The sequence below is a fragment of the Manihot esculenta genome, chromosome 13 (genome assembly GCF_001659605.2).
Source record: "Manihot esculenta cultivar AM560-2 chromosome 13, M.esculenta_v8, whole genome shotgun sequence".
In the NCBI taxonomy this organism is placed as follows: Eukaryota; Viridiplantae; Streptophyta; class Magnoliopsida; order Malpighiales; family Euphorbiaceae; genus Manihot; species Manihot esculenta.
In genome coordinates this window covers 32727333-32733332 of record NC_035173.2, presented here as the reverse complement: position 1 = coordinate 32733332, position 6000 = coordinate 32727333, and positions in this window count along the sequence as shown.

The window sequence follows — 6000 nt, the reverse complement described above, 5'->3', positions numbered from 1 at the left end:
TATGAGAACTTGGGTGAGATTTGTTTTCATTGCGGTGAGTATGGGCACATGGAGGGTATATGTCTGACGAAAAAGCTTGGGGATGAGCAGGTTGCAACAGCTAACATGAGACCTATTATGGAAAAAACTTTATCTACTGATCAATCTTTTGATCCATGGATGGTGGTTGAATGACGTAGTAAGTAGATTTCTCGCAAAGGTAGGAAAAATATTGTGGCTACTCGTGAGGTTAATTGGAATAGGTCTCGGTTCTCCGTGTTTGCGATGAAGGATGCAGTTGTGGATGAGGTTGTTACAACTCGAGTAGAGGAAGAGAAGAAAGAGAAGATTGGGCAGTTACCTCGACATTCTAAGGCCACTGGTATATGTAAATGAGAATTTGCATGTAAAGCACATTCCATGCAGACTTTATGCATTCACTTGCTCCTATGCGGGGTAATATTGAAGGTGAGCATATACAGCCAACAAGCATTCTTGCGCATGTTGTTAGGCATGGCTGATGGTGTCCATTTTGTGTGGGCAGTATTGTCTCATATTGTTGAGGATATTTGAAGTGATTTTTGAAACAACTCTAGAACAGGCAGATGGGTTAGGAAGGCAAATTGGATGGTCCAAAAGGCAAAGAGAATGTCGATCCTAATCTAATGCTTATAGATAGGGGCAAGGATGTGGATGACACTAACATGAATGAAGGAACCGAGTATTATTCAAAGGGAGATGAGGAACCTTTTAACCTGTACCTTCGGGATTGAGTGGGTCATTTGATTATATTCTTGTTATTTATGATGAATATTTTAGTTTAGAACTATTAAGGGGAAGGTAGTAGCTCGTTTGTGCATACTTTGAAATTGTTGGCGGGGCAACGTAAGCCCCATATCGTTATCTTGTTGGAACCTTGGATAAGTGGTGGGTGAGCTGATAGAGTTGTAACGAAAATTGAGTTTGAGTTCTCACATCGATTTGAAGTTGAAGGTTTTTCAAGAGGTATTTGGGTGTTGTGAGATCATTTTTGGAAGGTTGAAATCTTGTTGGACAATAGTCAATTTATTCATATGTGTGTGAAGAATCAGTTTGGATTAGTGATGTAGCTTACTGCTGTGTATGGTCATCCTACTCTTAGTATAGGCTCTCGCCTCTCTCAAGCTCTTGACTCTTAGTAGATAAATCAAGCAATCCCATAGGTATTGTTAGGAGATTTTAATGCTATTCTGAACCAATCAGAAACAAATGGGGATCTAGTTAAATGAATGGTGTTTGTACTCAATTTATGAGGTGGTTTCTCAATGCAGGACTTGTGATGTGGGTTTTTCGGGTCTAAAATTCAAGTGGGGAAGGGATAATTTGTATGAAAGACTAGATCGTATGCTTTGTAATCTGAGTCGGAGAGTAAAGTTTCAAGAGGTCTCAATTGTACGTCTGTCAATGATCAAATCGGACCATCGTCCTTTGTTACTTCGATCATAGAGTTTCACTCCTCCCGTGCAGTGTTGCCCTTTTCGCTTTCTAGCTGCTTGGTTAACACATTCGGCTTTTAGCTCTTTTATTTTACAAAACTGGATTGGTAGAATGCAATTTATGCAGAATATAAATTTATTTACCAGTAAGCTTGAGAAATAGAACAGGCAGATTTTTTATAATGTGTTTCGCCAGAAAAAAAACTTTTGACCCGCATTAGAGTTGTCCAACAGGCTTTTGCAGGAGCAATTTTTCAAGTCAGGCGAAAATGAAAAAATATTTTTAAAAATATTTTCAAATCCTATATGTCAACGAACCGTATTCGGTAGTATGACTGCCGAACACCATTGTTCGACACCCATGGTGTCGAACAAAGAAGAGTTTGACACCATAGGTGTCGAACTCCGAACTTGTTCGGCATTATGAGTACCGAACAAACTCATCCGTGCCAGGGGAGCAGTGTAATCTGCTCCCGTGGCCACCTACTTGGCGGAAAGAAATGTTCGCCACTTTAAGTGGCGAACATTTCTGCCTGCGTGGTGTGTTCGCCACCTTGGGTGGCGAACACGCACAGAAAATTAAGCCTCGTCAGGGATTCCTGACGAGGCTTGACTAAAGAAAAGTGTTCGCCACTTATCGCCACTTATAGTGGCGAACACTTTTCTTTTGTTCGGCAGCATCGCTGCCGAATAAATTTATGTCCCTTATAAATAAAAATAAACTATATAAAATAAATATATATTTAAAAAATTTATAAAAATTAATAAAATATTATAATAAATTAAAATTTATTTATTGATATTAATTAAAATATATTAATATTAAATTTATTTTTTATATTTACAATTATATATTTTTTAACCATCAATCAATTAATAACTCATTTCTAATTCTATTATAAAATCAACTTTTAATAATATTTAATAATATTATTATTATAATATTTAAATTTAAATTATCTAATCTATTATCTAGTAAATTTATATATTTTAAAATTAAAATATTTTCTAAATTTATATATTTTAAAATTAAAATATTTTTTAAATTTAAATAGTCTATGAAAAATTCATTTATTATTAAAATATTATATATATATTTTTTATTTTTTAAAAATTAAAATTTATTATACCGTTAAAAATAAAATTTAATATTTTTAAAATAAATATAAATTAAGAGATAATAAAATTTAATAGTTATTTAAAAATACAATATTTTAATTTTTGAAAATATTTAATACGTTTTATTTTTTTATTTTAAAATTATTTTAATAAAGTAGTTCAAAAGAAATTATTAAGAAAGTTCTTCGGCACTTATATGCACTGGCCCTGCATGCACGCAGGGGCATGCCATGTGGCCCTGCATGCACGCAGGGGCATGCAGGGCTCTTTACAGCCCGTGACCCTAATTCGACAGTATTGGTGTTGAACTAGAACCCACCTCCGCCTATAAATTATCCCACCAATCACCCCCCAATCACCAATCACTCCTACTAATCAATCTCTCCCTCTATACATCACTTCCATTTCCGGTCTCTCTATAAATTATCCCACCAATCATTCCCCAATCACCAATCACTCCTACTAATCACTCTATCCCTCTATACATCACTCCTACTAATTACTCTATCCCTCTATACATTACTCTCATTTCCGGTCTCTCTATAAATTACCCCATCCATTACTTTATAAATTACTTAAAATTTGCATTATATCTCAATAAATTACGTTCTATAAAATATTTCTTCCCCTCTACAAATTTCACAAAAATTTTATTTCTACTCTTATCGATTCGAATACAAAAAAGAAACGCAGATAAGTTTTAAATATTTTATATTCTAAATTTTTATTTTCTTTATGTATATAGTAAATGGTGGTAAAATTATTTATTATTCTTTTTTTTTTTGCAGAGAAATGGCAGTTCCTGCATATGCTAATATTCATTGGGATGGTAATGTTATAAATAGTTGTAATGGTTACGATTATGATGGAGGTTTTTCAAAGATTATTCCATTGGGTAAATAGATAAGTTTTAATCAATTGGTCGGTAAAATTGCTCGTGCAATTGGATTATCCGAGAATAATGAATTTATAGAGACGATTAGTTTTAGAAAGCCTACAATTGTGGATGGATCCTTACAATTTGAATGTATGGAGATATGGGGTGAAGATGATATGTCTAGTATGTTTAATTACTTGTATCAAATTGGTGGTATACCTGGTATAGAAATATATGTTAAGATACTTCGTTGTGTTGATACTACAAATGAGGATGCTGATATTAGTCAATCTGGAACTGCTGTTGAATCAAATGATGAACCATGTGAAGAGCAAAATGTAGTTGATGATTATGGTTTATCTGATACAGTAGATAATGAGGACGAGGACGAGGACGAGGATGAGGACGACGATGATTCATGGATGTCTACTGAGGATGATGATGATGATAATGGACAGGAGGATATTGGGAGTGAGTCTCGATATTACAACACACAATTTCCTAATCCTATTGTGCCTGTTGTTCATCCTCCGCCATATGCAGAAATAGACTTCGATTTGCTGAGGGTGGATCCTTATGATAAGCCAGAAGGTCGTTACTTTTAGGATCCTTCTAAAGAGTTTTCAGTTGGGATGATATTTTCTTCGAGAGATGCAGTGGCTGCGGCTGCAAAAGAATATCATCTAAGATATCACCATCAATTTTGTTATCATGAAACAAGGGAGAAGACGTATTCTATAAAGTGTAAAGACAAAGACAGTGGATGTGCATGGAGGCTTTGAGCATCCAAGAAAGAAAGGGAGGATGTATGAAAAATTACGAGATACAATGGACCGCACACGTGTACAAATCCTCAGGTAACAAAAAACCATAGCCAATTGAATGAGAATTTCATTTGTTCATTCATATTTGCATTAATTGAACAGCAGCCCGATATAAAAATTGCTGCCCTACAAACTGAAGTGCGGGATAAATTTGGGTACGAGCCGTCTTATCAGAAAACATGGAAAGCTAAGCAGAAGGCAATTGCACGGCTTTATGAGGGTTAGGATGAATCATACAGTCGTTTGCGTAGATTCATGACTGCTCTTCATCATTTTAACCCAGAAACAGTATACATGATCGAAGATAATCCACATTGGATAAATGAGCGATTAAATTCAATGTGTCGTGTGTTTGACCGTATGTTCTGGGCTTTTAAGCAATCGATTGAGGGATTTAAACATTGTCGACCTATTATCTCAATCAATGGGACATTCTTGTACGGAAAATATACCGGGTGTATACTGTGTGCAACCGCACTTGATGAAAATAATCAACTATTTCCATTAGCTTTTGCCATTGTTGATAAGGAAGACGGTGACAATTGGTCATGGTTTATGGATTGCTTAAGGAACTTTGTGACCAATCGAGAAGATTTATGTGTAATTTCAGATCGCCATGCTGGAATTCTTAAGGCGATGCAGAAAGATTGATGGCAACCTCCATATGGTCATCATCGTTACTGCATCAGACATGTTCTGAGTAATTATAATAAGACATTCAAAAATACAACAATAAAGGAAGCGTTGCGCAAAGCAGGTATGTGTCATGTTTTAATACGAAGTTTACTTAATATTTTAAATTTAATGTCACTTATGACTCGTGGTAATTTAACTTTTATAAACTTGTCATTTATATCAGCAAATGAAAATCAGAAAAGAAAATTTTATGATGCAATGAACAATATTCGGGAGGTGCACCCAGAATCATACGATTGGGCAATTAAGATAAATTTAGAGAAATGGACGAGATCGCACGATGGTGGATAGAGGTATGGCGTGATGACAACAAACATGGCAGAATCGCTAAACTTCATGAGATACTTTAAGTGGCGAACATTTCTTTCCGCCAAGCTGGCGGCCATGGGAGCAAATTACACTGCTCCCGTGGCACGGATGAGCTTGTTCGGCACTCATAGTGCCGAACACGGTCCGTTGACACACAGGATCCGAAAATATTTTCGGATCCTGCATGTTTATGAAAATATTTTTTCATTTTCGCATGATTTGAAAAATTGCTCGGTTATCATCCACGACTTCTTATTGGAAAATGAATCTTAAAAAGGGAACTGAATATGTTGTTGCATCGTGAGGAGCTCATATGGTTTCAAAAATCCAGATGTGAATGGATTCAAAGTGGTGATAGAAACACATCCCTTTTCCATTTGAAGGTTGTTAAGAGGATGAAGCAAAATCATATTGAATTACTTCAAGACCATAATGGTCATTGGATTTCTGATCAAGTTGAGTTACAGGAATTGAAAACTTTTTTTTTAGTAATATGTTTAAAGAAGAGGCAGTCAGTACTTCTTTGGCCCATTCTCGAGGTATGTTTGCTCCTATCCCTTCTGCGATACACCAAGGGCTTCTTGATGAAGTATCTCATGAAGAAGTTCATACGACTCTCTTTAGTATGAAGCCTTGGAAGGCGCCAGGTTGGGATGGATTACAAGGTAGTTTTTTCCAGAGCCAATGATCTGTGGTAGGATCGGATATCTATTAAGAAGTT